This window comes from Grampus griseus (genome assembly GCF_964374135.1).
Source record: "Grampus griseus genome assembly, contig: HAP1_SCAFFOLD_421, whole genome shotgun sequence".
NCBI classification, from domain to species: domain Eukaryota; kingdom Metazoa; phylum Chordata; class Mammalia; order Artiodactyla; family Delphinidae; genus Grampus; species Grampus griseus.
This window is the reverse complement of record NW_028133036.1, coordinates 80,323-91,977: the sequence shown is the minus strand read 5'-3', so window position 1 is coordinate 91,977 and position 11,655 is coordinate 80,323. Positions and strand designations below refer to the sequence as shown.

Genomic DNA, 11,655 nt, shown 5'->3' with positions numbered 1-11,655 from the left:
TCAAAGACCTAAACTTAGAAGCTAAAACTATAAATCTCTTAGAAAGCATTGAGAAATGCTTTGTAATATTAGATTTGACAACAATTTCTTGAATATGACACCAAAAGCACAGGAAACAAAAGAAAAATAGATTAACTTGAGTATATCAAAATTAAAAACTTCTGTGTACCAAATCAACAGAGTGAAAAAAGCAACCCACAGAAGAAAATATTTGCAATCTTATAAACTGATATCCAAAATATATAAAGAACTCCTACAACTCAACAAAGCAATCTGATTAAGAAATGGGGAAATAACTTGAACAGACATTTCTCCAAAGAAGATATACCAATCAGTAAAAATCAGTATACAACAAGATACCACTTTACACCCATTAGGATAACTATTGTATTAATAATAATAATAATAAAAATGGGCTTCCCTGGTGACACAGTGGTTGGGAGTCAGCCTGCCGATGCAGGGGACGCGGGTTTGTGCCCTGGTCCGGGAAGATCCCACATGCCACAGAGTGGCTGGGCCCGTGAGCCATGGCCGCTGAGCCTGCGCGTCCGGAGCCTGTGCTCCGCAACGGGAGAGCCCGCAGCAGTGAGAGGCCCGCGCACAGCAAAAAAAAAAAAAAAAAAAAAAAAAAGTGTTGGCAAGGATGTAGAGAAACTGGAACTCTTGTGCCTTGCCCTTGGGAAGGTAAAATGGTGCATCTGTTATGGATTCATCTCTATGTTATTTCTGGGGGAAAAAAACAAAAGAAAACAGAAATACCATATGTGGTATGTACATGTGGTATGTACATACCAGGGAATATTATTCAACCTTGGAAAGGAAGAAAATTCTGACACATAGCTACAACATGGATGAAATGTCAGGCCATTATGTGAGTGAAATATGCCAGACAGCAAAGAACAAATATTGTATGATTCTACTTATATGAGATACCTAGAGTAGTCAGATTCATAGAGACAGAAAGCAGAATGGTCATTGCTAGGGGCTGGGAATAGGGAGTAATGGGGAATTGTGTTTAGTGGGTACCATTTCAGTTTTGCAAGAGTTCTGGAGATGTATGGTTGATGATTGCAGAACAAGGTGACACACAATGCCACTGAGCTGTACATTTAAATGGTAAATTTTATTTAACATGAATTTTACCACAATAAAAAATAATAGTGCCTAGCATTATGATGAGTAAGCAAATTATTAGATTCATGAAAAGCAAGACCAGATGCAAATTTTTTAAAAACAAAAAAAGTCAGTATTATACCTTTAGAGGGAAATTGTTTTGGTTCTATCAATTGCTTTATAAGTTATTGGTAAAATATATTTAATTAACATTTGTATCAACAATAAATTCTGTTGATAATTTAAAATAAGTAAAATATTTCTTTGGTCCCCACTACCCTGGCCCCAACCATCATTAGTCCGCTGGTCCAAAGGTGCACTATGATCAAAATCCGTCTCCCCTCCACTGAGACTCTGATTCCCAACACCTTCACATTTCAGCACCACCCTTCTTACCAGATATCAGGAATCTGGGTTCCCTGAAAGTTTATAAGACACCAAACTTGGCCTCCCAGATCTTGATGCCAAAGGGCATGTTAAGCTGTCCCTGATTCTTAAAGACAAGTTTTACACAAAATCATGGAATATAAGTAAGTGTATATTTCAGCAAGAGGTTCATTAATTACACAATTCAGAGGCCACTCATGGGAATCTTCAGTGGGAAGGAGCAGGAAGAGTGCAAAAAGGAGAAAGAATATAAGCCACACAATTTATAATACTTCTCTGCCATAGTCCCAAAGAGTGAACACCCAGAGTTCACTTTTCTCAAAAGCAGGAAGAGCTTTCTAATACCTAACCTTATTTGAGGGCAACTTTTCAGATACCGTTGCACTGAAAGCTCTCCTGTTTAGAACCTCCCTTAATTGTGTTTACTCCAAATAGGCCACGCATGCTAGAAATGACATGTTTAGAGCAAAGCGATCTCCAATCTAGAGGACTTGGCATGGATCATTCTCCTTGGGATCCTTCAATGTCTCCTCTCCCTTCCCTACCCTGTTCCAAAAATGCTTTCCACTTCACAAACAAGACAAGAAATGTTACCAAGGCTGTTGCCCAAGAATCATACCCCTGCCACTCTCTCAAATGGAAACCAATTACACTTAATCTAAGTTTCAGGAGGAAGCTGCATAGACAAAAAAAGACAAGAACTGGTTGGAACCAACTAGGCCCAAGATAGCAGAAGATTCAACCTCCAGTAGACCTTGAGCCTCATTATACACTCACAGTAACACATTAGCTAAATGACACACCCACCAGCGCCAGAACAGCTGATGATTGCCACAACAACCAGAAAATTCCACACAAGGACTAAAAAGGAGAGTTGCATCAGTTTTGGGTCCAAACCACTCACCTGTCTCAGATAACTCATGAATATCCCTCCCACTCTTTCCAAAACCCTCCCTTTTATTTCGACTCTCCTATATATTTGGTGTCTCTGCCTGAATTGGGTTGAGAAGTTGAGTTGTGAACTAGGTTCCTGCTTCTCCATTCTTTGGCCACTGCTGTTCCAGTCTCAGCATCAGTTTCATTATTGACTGCATGGATCCGATCAGAAAAAGAACCTCCCTGGCTGAAACAAGGGGTCTCAGCCAGGCTAGGACCCCAGCATGGGTTCTGTCGACAAACCTGGTAACAGAAACACTCCCCATTCCTCCATGGTCCTTTCACATCCGAATTTCAGACTCTTGCCTCTGGCCTCTAACCTCTCTCCATCCTTGTCTCAGTTTGGACAGCATTACCATCAGGAAGTCTCTCAGGAGGTTTTCAGAGGCAGAGATGCCATAACATAATTCATATTCCATATGCCAGTATTTCTATCTAGATTTCAAATAAACCCACCTATTAAGTAAAATTTAACTTCCACCAAAATGGAAGCTCTAAAATGAAAGGGGTCTTGTATTCTTAACTTGTGATCCCCTACAACATATACATGAATAACTGATAGCCTGCCTTGACATGGGCATTCAACAAAATTAGTTTAATTCTGTAAACTACAGGTTAGTAATCCTTTTCTGTAAAGAGCTGTAAATATTTTAAGCCTTAAGAGATATAGGTCTCTGTAGCAACTACTCAACTTTGCTATTGTAGTGTGAAAGCAGCCATAGACAATCTGTAAACAAATTTGCACGACTGTATTCCAATAAAACTTTACTATGGACACTGAAATTTGAAGAAATAGTACTCTGATTTTTCTCAACTACTTAAAAATATAAAAACCAATTTTATTTCACAAGCCTTATACATACAAGGCAGAGGTCTGGATTTGACTACAGGTTGTACTTTGCTGACCCTCAGTATAAATGAATACAGTTTGAATCATTCCCAAATGTATCTCTATGATCCCATTCTTTCTGTTTCTCCAATTATCCTGTAGACTTATCCCTATCTCACCAGAGAACAACACTGATAAAAATCCTTCAATGAATGCCATGTTCCCTCTACTCTATGGGGCCCATATACATGTTAAATCCCAAACTTTTGCTCTCCCTTCTCTCTCCATATGTTTGTGAGGCAGGTCTTTTGCTTTTTGGCAATGCCTCTGATGTGTTCAGTTTCCTTGTCTGTGAACTTCCATCAAATCCCTCTATTTCCAAACCACAGGCTCACCCCTGAGCCCAACCCAATTAATGACTTTCCTAAGAATCTCTTCCTGATCACCCTCCACTAGGCTCCTAAACACCAGGCACTTAGCTCATTGTCCTCTTGTAGACAGCAAGTTGTCTGATTGTTTGCCCTGTCTCTTTTCCAAACTAGCTCCCCACAAGAGTCATAGCTGTTTTGTCAACAATTCCACAAATGGGCTGACAAAGAGTAAACATTCAATCAACATTACGGAATCAATGACTCTCACCGCTGGGAGGCACAGTATAATTAACAAAGAAGACTGAAATAAGCTAGAAACCATTTAGTATATCTGGCATCATTGCTAGTATAAACAGGGGCTTAGTAGAGGAGGGCCAACAGGCAAAACTAAAAAACAGAAGCAGTGGCTCTGTGGTGGTAAGTGATGGGCTGAGGAGAGTACCATAATGGTTGCAACTTGCCACTGGGGCTGCCTGGCATTTCACAGGATATGGAGCCCCAGCCCTGAAGGAGAGACCCCTTACTGCTGGTAAGATAGGAAGGGGGCAAGGCACAACCTTTAAAAGAATGATAGCCATTGAGGACATGACATAAACTAGTTAGAACCAACTAGGTCAAAGATGGTGGATGATTGACTTCCACTAGACCTTGAGTCTCAGTATATGCTCATTGTAATATATCAGCTAAAGGACACACCCACAGGCACCAAGACAGTTCTGAGGCCAATGACTATAAAAGGCCAAAACGCAGGTGGTAGCCCAATTCCTAGAAATCCCCGCCCCCTTCCCCAAAATAGTTGGAATAATCCTCCCATTCATTAGCCTATGAAATTACCCACCCCTGTAAAAACTGACAACCCTGTATCCTAGTGCCTCTCCCCTTCTGAGATGGCCCACACTCTATGGAGTATCTATCTCCCTAAATAAACCTTCTTTCAACTTACTATGGCTCGCTCTTGAATTCTTTCCTGTGTGAAGCCAAGAACCCACACTCGGTAGCTATCCCAGGGACTTGGATGTGACCTGGGATGTTACCATTCTCTCTGGCCCCACTTTCTTTCCTGCAACACTTGGGAGCTGGATACCTGTGATACTGCAACTTAGAATAAGAAATATATATTTGGTCCCCCTTTCTGGCACAGAGTTCCTAAAACCCTTGGAATTTCTGGTGCTGAGATTGAAAAAGGTATCTTTTGTTATGTTAATACGGTGGCTTTGGAAGGTCGGGAAGGGTGAGGGCTGGCTTGGTTGCCAAGATAACCAATTGATAAGAGAGCTGGAACTTTCAGTCCCATCCCCAGACCTCTGAGGAGGGGAGAGGGGCTGAAATTAAAACCAATCTCCAGTGGCCAATGATTTAATCAACCATGCCTATATAATGAAGACTCCATAAAAAAACAAAAGGATGGGGTTTCTAAAACTTCCAGGTTTGTGAACTAGAACACTTCCATTCGCCACAGTGCTGGACCCAAACTCCATGGGGACAGAAGTTCCTTTGTTCAGGACCTTACTCTAGGTATCTGTTCCTATTGCTGCTGATTCCTAACTTTTAATATCCTTTGTAATAAACTGATAATCTAGTGAGTAAATTGGTTTTCTAAGTCTTGTGAGCCATTCTAGCAAATTAATTGAACCCAAGGAGGGGATCGTAGGAACCTCTGATTTTTAGCCAGTTGATCAGAGACACAGGTGACAACCTAAACTTGTGATTGATATCTGAAGCAGAAGGGGGCAGTTTTGTGGGACTGAGTCCTTAACCTGTGGAATCTGATGCTATCACTAGATAGATAATGTCAGAATTGAGTTGAATTGCAGAACACCTAGAGAATTGCTTGGTGGTGTGGGGGAAAACTTCCCATGTGCTGGAATTGGGAATTGCCCAAAGTCCAGCCAGGCCTCAAGTGCCACTCTTATCTAGCTCCTGCACCAATGACAGCTCCAAAAACCCACCTGTTAGGAGGGAAAGACAAAGTGGTAGGGAACTGAGGAAACTGATTAACTTGAGGGCTTCCCTTCAAGTACTCCTTTATTCTCTAGCACATTCTCTGAATAGAGTGATAAGGAAACTCATGCACAGATAGTATAAGGCAGGGGTCCCCAATCCCTGGGCTGTGGACTGGTACCGGTCCACGGCGTGTTAGGAACTGGGCCACACAGCAGGACAAGAGTGGCGGGTGAGCCAGCGAAGCTTCATGTGCTGCTCCCCATCTCTCACATTACCGCCTGAACCATCCTCCCCACCACCCTGGTCTGTGGAAAAACTTTCTTCCATGAAACCAGTCCCTGGTGCCAAAATGTTGGGGACCACTGGTTTAAGGGATTGCCCAAGGTCCTAAAACTTTTTAAATTATCATAAGGCTAAGAAAATTATAAGCGCGAGTCACTGAATCAGCAAGATACAGTGTACTACAGATGTGGAAGACACTAGAGATGCTGAAGAAGAACTTACCAAAGAAGGTGAAGAAATATGAAATGATGTGGAAGAATGTCAGAATAAAACATTGCTTGCTGGAACTGAGACATTCACTGATTCAAATGCTCAGTTATCATTAATTATGTCAGTGAAATGTTTAACCACCACTGGAATTAGTCAATGGCAGAAAGAAACTCCTAAATTAATCCCACTGAATGAAGATGTTCTGGTAACATTAGGAAAAGAAGAGTTCCAAAAATTAAGACATGATCTACAAATGGTACTGTCTAGAATGGTAATGTCAAAGAATGAAAAGATAAAGAAAAAATAGTGGCTGGATGAACAGCAACAGATACTGGAATCTCTTAAATATAGTAAACAATGAAACATCACATAGTGACATTTTTTTCTGAATTGAGAACCTTTAATAAGCTGAAAACAAAAATGCTTAATATAAAAGAACTAAGGGTGTGGAGAAAAGGGAACCCTCTCGCACTGTTGGTTGGAATGTAAATTGATAGAGCCACTACGGAGAACAGTATGGAGGTTCCTTAAAAAACTAAAAATAGAACTATCATATAACCCAGCAATCCCACTACTGGGCATATACCCTAAGAAAACCATAATTCAAAATGAGTCATGTATCACAATTTTCACTGCAGCACTATTTACAGTAGCCAGGACATGGAAGCAACCTAAGTGTCCATTGACAGATGAATGGGTAAAGAAGATGTGGCACATATATACAATGGAATATTACTCAGCCATAAAAAGAAACGAAATTGAGATATTTGTAGTGAGGAGGATGGACCTAGAGTCTGTCATACAGAGTGAAGTAAGTCAGAAAGAGAAAAAAGATACCGTATGCTAACACATACATATAGAATCTTTAAAAAAAAAAAAGGTTCTGAACCTAGGGGCAGGACAGGAATAAAGATGCAGACGTAGAGAATGGACTTGAGGACACGGGGAGGGGGAACGGTAAGCTGGGATGAAGTGAGAGAGTAGCACTGACATATATACACTACCAAATGTAAAACAGATAGCTAGTGGGAAGCAGCCACATAGCACAGGGAGATCAGCTCAGTGCTTTGTGACCACTTAGAGGGGTGGGATAGGAAGGGTGGGAGGGAGACACAAGAGGGAGGGGATATGGGGATATATGTATATATATAGCTGATTCACTTTATTATACAGCTGAAACTAACACAACATTGTAAAGCAATTATACTTCAATAAAGATGTTTAAAAAAAGAATTTAAGGAGAAACTCTTGATTACCTTGGGTGAGTTTTGAGAAGACCATTTTCCTGTAACTGATAGAAAATTGAAAAAGAAAAACATTCTCTATTCTTGCCTCCTTTGTTGTAGATTAATTGAGCATAAGCACCTGGGTTTAGTTCTGGGCTTTCTATTCTGTTCCATTGACCTGTGTGTCTGTTTTTATGCCAGTACCATACCATTTTGATTACCGTAGCTTTGTGTATAGCCTGAAGTCAGGGAGCCTGATTCTTCCAAAAGTGTCCTTTCTCAAGATTGTTTTGGCTATTTGGGGCCTTTTGCATTTCCATATAAATTTTAAAATTATTTGTTCTAGTTCTGTGAAAAATATCCATGGCATTTTTTTTTTTTTTTTTTTTTTTTTGCGGTACATGGGCCTCTCACCGCTGTGGCCTCTCCCGTTGCGGAGCATAGGCTCTGGATGCTCAGGCTCAGCGGCCATGGCTCACAGGCCCAGCTGCTCCGCGGCATGTGGGATCTTCCTGGACAGGGACACAAACCCGTGTCCCCTGCATCAGCAGGCGGACTCTCAACAACTGCGCCACCAGGGAAGCCCCCATGGCATTTTAAAAAAAATAGTTATTAATTTATTTATTTGGCTATGCCAGGCCTTAGTTGCAGCAGGAAGAATCTTCACTGTGGCGTGCTGGATTCTTAGTTGTGGCATGCAGGATCATTTTAGTTGCAGCATGCAGGCCCTTAATTGTGGCATGTGGGATCTAGTTCCCTGACCAGGGATCGAACCTGGGCACCCTGCATTGAAAGCACGGAGTCTTAACTGCTGGACCACCAGGGAAGTCCCACCCATGGTATTTTGATAGAGATTTCATTGAATCTGTAGATTTCCTTGGGTAATATGGTCATTTTAACAATATTGATCCTTCCACTCCAATCACACAGTATATCTTTCCATCTGTTTGTGTTGTCTTCAATTTCTTTCATCAGTGTCTTATAGTTTTCCAAGTACAGGCATTTTGATCCCTTAGGTAGGCTTATTTTTAGGTATTTTATTCTTTTTGATGTGATGGTAAATGGGATTGCTTTCTTAATTTCTCCTTCTGATTAAAAAATGGGCAGAAGACCTGAATAGACATTTTTCCAAAGAGGACATACAGATGGCCAACAGGCACGTGAAAAGATACTCAACATGGCTAATCATTAGGGAAATGCAAGTCAAAAGCACAATGAGGTATCACCTCATATCTGTCAGAATGGCTATCATCAAAAATAGCACAAATAAGGGAGTTCCCTGGTGGCCTAGTGGTTAGGATTTGGCACTTTCACTGCAGAGGTCTGGGTTCAATCCCTTGTTGGGGAACCATCCTGCATGCCGTGTGGTGCAGCCAAAATACAAAAAAAAAAAAAAAAAAAAACCCACAAATAATAAATGTTAACCAGGACTTGAAAAAGAGAACCCTCATACGATGCCAGTATGAATGTAAATTGGTACAGCCACTGTGAAAAACAGTTTGGAAGTGTCTCAAAAAAAACTAAAAATAGTGCTAACATATGTCCCAGCAATTCCACTCCAGGGTATATATCCATAAAAAACAAAAACACTAATTAAAAAAGATACATGCCCCGCAATGTTCATAGCAGCATTACTTAAAACAGTCAAGATATAGAAGCAACCTAAGTGTCCATCAACAAATGAATGGATAAAGAGGCTGAGTAACATTCCATTTTATGTATATATGGAACATATATTTTGCTCCATATATACATGGACAAGAACAAAAATTTGCCATTTGCAGCAACATGGATAGACTTGGAAGGTATTATGGTAAGTGAAATTAGTCAGAGAAAGACAAATACTGTATGATATCACTTATATGTGGAACCTAAAAATACAATAAGTTATTGAATATAACAACAACAAAAAAAGCATCAGACTCACAGCTATAGAGAACAAACTAGTGATTACCAGTGGGGAGAATGAAGGGCAGAGGGGCAATATAGGGGTATCAGATTAAGAGGCACAAACTATTATTGATAAAATAAGCTACAAGGATATATTGCACAACACAGGGAATATAGCCAATATTTTATAACCATAAATAAGGCATAACATTTAAAAACTGTGAATCACTATATTGTACACCTGTGACATACAGCTTTATACAGCAAATAAACTTCAAAAATTTTTTTGAAAATAAATTAATTAAAAAGAAATTTTTAAATGATAACAAAAATATAGAGGAAAAAAGAAAAACATTAAAAAATCAACTGCATAACTGATAGCATTACATGAAATGTTAGAGATTCATATAAATAGATTTTTTGATGTCCCACATGATCCATATGTCAAAATTAGTGATTACTTTTGGCCACCTTATAATGAACTGCTATTACTTAAAGGAATTGCCTTGAGACATCTAGACGATTCAATCCAAATAAGATTAGAATTCTTCTATGAGTAAAAAGGTGGTCTTTTTTTCCCACACAGTACTTAAAGAATCCTTTTTGTTATTCAAAGATAACAGAAACACTGAAGACTACTTGAATGGAGAACATAAAATCAAAGCACTTAGTCCATCTTTCTTTTATTCTTAAAATGGCATATGCTGCAATCTTATTCATTTTAATATAGTCCTCTTTCATTCAAGTCAGTGCTTTAGTGTTTTAAACTATGTGAACAAGAATGCAAGTAAAAAAAAAAAAAAGAATGCAAGTAAAAAATATTCTAGACCTAATCATTACAAAACATTTAATGTACCTTACTTCATGCAATACTCTTTAAAAATTCTTTGTTAATTTATGATATTGCTAATGCAATATTTTCCATTAAAATTTTATGAGTTTCTTTTACGTATTTTGATGTCCATTTGATGCTTAACTCATTCATTTAGGAATTATAATGGACAGACTATTTTATTTGAAGATGGTTCTAAAATTAAAGTAGTATCTGATACAGAAGATAGCAAGATTTTAAAATATTTATCAAATCTGTTTCATGTACACTGCCTTAGTTTTAGATTTGTTTAAAAAAAGGAATATAAAATACTAATGGATAGAGTTAGCATGAAAACTAATGGATAAACTTATAAACTTTCATAAAACGAAAACTATTTTAATGTGTATTATATACCAAATGATATTATATATTAAACTACTCTTGATTCTGTTAATTATTACCAACAAAACTGTGTTCATAAAATTGTATTAATCCTTTTCTGGACTTTTCTGTAATCCTTTCCTGTGACTTTTCTGTAAATAAAACACTTTAATTTAAAAACAAAAACAGGGAATTCCCTGGCAGTCCAGTGGTTAGGACTCAGTGCTTTCACCACAGGGGCCTGGGTTCAATCCCCAGTCGAGGAACTAAGATCCCACAAGCCACGTGGCACAGCCAATAGATAGACAGACAGATAAATTAATTAATTTAAAAACTAAGCAAAAAAGTGGAAGTAAAACTAATTGTGAAGTTCCTGGTAATCAAAGACTATGCAATTGTAATTAAAATAACTAAAAATAAATTTTAAAAAATTAGCTTGTAGCAATGTACTTTCAATTACAAAACAGCTTTTAAAATTGTTAAAACTCAGTTCCAATAATGTATAGCTATAACAGGACATAGATTCATAGATTTATGAAGATAGTAATCTATCTTCTAAGAATTTAAACTAAGGACATGGGCACAATAAAAGAAAAATATTTATGCATAAAATATCCTTCCCTCTCTTTCATAAAGCAATATAATTGTCCATTCCACCAAGGAAACTTTAAAAACCAATAAATCACCTATTCAACATTTACTCAGAGACCTCCTTACTCAGAACCCCCAAGTTCAATCTTAAAGAAGTAGGTTTTTCATTCTCTTCTTTAGGCAAACTTGAAATTTGGTTACTTAACTTTACTTGAAAAATATGATTTTTCTCCTGTTGCAGAGTCTGATACTGACAGAAGAATCACTGCTTGAACCCAGACCTCGTGTTCACTATCCAACAGAAAAAGAAATGTTGGACATAGCTTGGAAGAAAATGTCAATATGACTTTCATAGGAAACTGTGTGGCAGCATCAAGGAAGGTTGGCTGGGACTCAGCCCAGGGTCTGAGGCTTCTTCTGCCACGCAAGGCTCAGACAAATACGAGGGTGGTACAGGGTCCCTGCAGCTGCTCCTGAGCCAAGGTCACTCGAGGCTCTGAGTGCCTACAATTATTCCTCTTCCTCTTGGATCAAGCCCTTCTCACTTTCCAGAAGCCTGTTTTCATTTTCTGTGACATTTTCTAAAGTTTGATATTAAATCTTTGATGCCTGCATTGTGCTCCTCCAGCCTGACAACCAATGGGAGGGAAGGGGAATGGAGAAGAGGAAAGGAAGGGGAGA

General features: G+C 38.8%; 1 pseudogene across 1 annotated transcript; it reads left to right on the top strand.

Moving 5' to 3' along the window:
• Nucleotides 1–4,082: 4,082 nt before the first annotated feature.
• LOC309817812 (centromere protein K-like) lies at nt 4,083–6,561 on the top strand (annotated as a pseudogene). The gene is made up of 2 exons: nt 4,083–4,165; nt 6,028–6,561. The product of its transcript is annotated as a centromere protein K-like (transcript).
• Nucleotides 6,562–11,655: the final 5,094 nt, after the last annotated feature.